The sequence below is a fragment of the Zosterops lateralis genome (genome assembly GCF_965231275.1).
Source record: "Zosterops lateralis genome assembly, chromosome: Z".
NCBI lineage: Eukaryota > Metazoa > Chordata > Aves > Passeriformes > Zosteropidae > Zosterops > Zosterops lateralis.
The window spans coordinates 22,624,847-22,628,099 of record NC_139800.1 but is presented as its reverse complement, the minus strand read 5'-3'; positions in this window follow the sequence as shown (position 1 = coordinate 22,628,099).

Below are 3,253 nucleotides of genomic sequence, written 5' to 3'. Positions count from 1 at the left end.
GGCCGCCGCCCACGTGGAATCCCAGCACCGCGTGCGGCGCTGCGCGCCCCGCCGGCCGCCGAGCACCGCTTCCTATTGGCCGCGCGCGACGGCGCGGCGCTTCCCATTGGTCCCGCCGCCCGTGCCCGCCCACGGGGGGCGTGTCCGAAGCGCCCCTCTGCTTCCGCAGCAATGGCGGCGCCGTTGGCAGGCAGCGTGGGCCGCGGGCTTGCTGAAATCACCGTCTTTCACCCCAGAACTGCGGCTCTCGGGGCGATGTGACGGACTCTCGTCTTCAGGCGGGCGAGCGCGGGGCCGGCTGCGCCCCGCAGATTCCAGCTGTGGTACTTGAGGCTTAATCGGCGTAGGTGTCTTGGATGCGGCCTGTCGAGGGCCTGAGCCGGCCTGGCCAGCAGGAACGGACACCGGGAGCCAGAAGAATCCTTCTGGCCTGGAGGAGCGGGCACCGAGAGCCATCATCCTCCTGGCCAGCTTCCGCAGGGACTGGGAAGAACGCCAGGAGCCCGTGACATCCTACCTGTAGATTATTAGAGTGAGAGGAACATCCTCTTTATATAAATTAGATATATATGCCTTTACAGAAGCAGCTCTGAACACCGGGTCCGATCAGATTTGAGTTGTCAGAGCATTTAAAAGACCACTCCATGTGTGTCCCTGAACAGGAGGACACAGATTTTGGACCCAGGTAATTTATTTCGCTGTCCAGCTCTTTGGAATGCTTTTGCATAACTGTAGACAGTTAATTCACTTCTCTACACCGTACCATGAAACAGGGATGCTGTGTCTCTGTGAGACTGTCCTTTTCCAGAGAGACTGCTCTGGGATAGCACCCCTAGAGTCTGTCATCCCTACGCCAGGTCCAAATTTCTCCCTGAACCCTGGCCACACTCAGTACCACTTTTTTCCTGCACTGTGAGAATACTACAAGCAGGATCTCTTCAAGACCAGATGTGTAGGCATGTTAAGACAGACGGTGGAAGATCAGGTATCTATCCTGAAGGTAAACAGGAGTTCAGAGAACTCAGTGAAGTAAGCTGAGCTCTGTCCTCCCAGAGGACCCCTAAGCCTCAGCCCACTGCTCATAGGCTGTTGGGGGAAAACAAGCAGCTTTAGGGTAAAAGCTACACTCTCTTGGAGGCAGGGGATGGGAAACAAGCTGTGTTCAGAGGATGTTTGCAGCTGATACTCTCTGCCTTTCAGGTCTTTGCTGTGTCTGACTTGTCTCAGAGCAGGGCAGGCTCTCACCCATACCTCTGCCAGGGAAAGCAGAGTAATGTTGTGTCCTGCCAAGCTGCAGAGCTCATTTCCACACACTACAGCATCTCTGCCTGGGACATCAAGGTGCCAAGCTCCTGCTCAAGGCATTGTTTCTGTTCCCAAAGAACGCTGGCACTTTGACCTGGTGCTTGGTTGGGGCAGCCACCAGCATCATTGCCAAGACCCCCTCAAGCCTCTCATCCCTCCCGCATATTTAATTACTTCCATGCAGGGAAATCTGCTAGAAGTGAGGTCTTAGCCTTGTATCAGTTTGGCTACAAGGACTCCTGCAGATGGGCATTTGGCTCCTGCTTTCCAAGGAGAGTGTCTGGAGACCTGAGCTGCTGTGTTTGGGGAGCACATCCCCCACACAAGTAACTTGTGGCAGGGAGGCATGTGGTGGTTGTAATTGTGACATGAGGCTTCTGGTCCCTGTTACTGCTCGTAGCACTTCCTGCCTGGCTGCTGCATTACACCCTTTCTGGATCCCAGTCACCAGCAGCAACTTCTCCAGCCCTCTCCAGAGGATCCCAGGAAATGATTTTTGCTGATTATAACCTCCAAATCATTTTTTTCTTCATCTCAGTGGCCTGGGTCAGATTCCTCTGGCTTAACCCTGAACCATGAGCTGGTAGACAAATCCCCTTCAACCATATGCATCCACACACACACTCTCCTGCATTCCAAAGTTGCCTCTAGAACTAACTTCCAGTTAGTGTGGATATTTACTTCCTGTCCAGTTTGGCAAGTAATTCCTGAGTGTAGCCTCAGTGATTCCACCAAGTAAGAATCAACTCCTAACTTTGGAGGTCTTTATCCTCTCTGTTACCAAAAAAGTCCAGTTTCTTGGCTGGAAGAGTTATGTTCCTCCCCCTTCCTGCCAGGGCCAGGACTCGCACACTCAGGTCTGCTCCATTCCCCCAGTGATTCACTGCCAGACACCTGCGGGTGCTATGGCCATACCTGCAATGTCAGGCTCCTCTCTTTTTTAAGGGGAGGGTAATTACAGCTATGTGCAGGATTTTCAGGATGGCTGGGCAAACCAGTTTGGTCATCCCTCTCCCCAGGGACACATCCTCATATTGCCTGAGAGCAGCAGGGGAGGAGGGATTCACTCAGGGGCAGGTCCAGGGTGGGTTGCTGGGGTGCCCTTGTGTCCCCCAGCATTCCCTATGCACTCCATCTATTCCTGGAATGGCATGTGATGCCCAACTGGTGTGGAAGAATAAGTTCAAGGTCTGTTCTTGGACAGACAGTGGGGGCAGTGGGGAGAGTTTAGGGCACAGGAGGGAACAGGACAGATCAGCTCCTGGATGTGTCACCTCAGGACAGCCCAGCCAGCTCTGCACTGGGGAGCAGGACCACTGATGCTTGCCCCAGAACAGGTTCTTTAATAAAGCATTTCAGCACATGGTGAGTCATTCATTACACCCAATCCTACAGTGCTAATAGTAGTAATATTAATTTTAAAAAAAATTGCATTCCATACCATGTGCCAGCCCTTGCAGGCATCATGCACCTCCTTCTATCCTGCCTTGCCCAATGAGCTACTGCTGAGCTCCTGCTTCTTGTTATGTTTCATCCTTGCTGCCCAGAAACACATTGTAGCATTGGAGGGATTGGAGGAATGTTCCCTGCACACTGTCCCTAGAAATCTGGGGCTTCCAGCCCAGATGAAGCCATTCCAAGGTGGGTTTCCAACAATGGTGAGCATCCCCAAACTCTGTGTACCAGCATCTCCTCAGCATGACCTTTTGAAGCTCCAGCTTTCCTAGCAGACAGTCAGATAGCAATGTGGCATCAATGCCTTACTGGGAAAATCCCACTCGGTCACACTGGCAGAGGAACTGGTAGCATGTGGAGCAACATCCTTGGTGCTGTCTTTCCTGGGAGCAGCACCTGAGCACCTCCAGCCCTCAGCCCACCACGGTGGTGATGCCCTCCAGCACACGGCTCAAAGCGAACGAGTGCAGCCCCGCACGCACACCTGTGTACA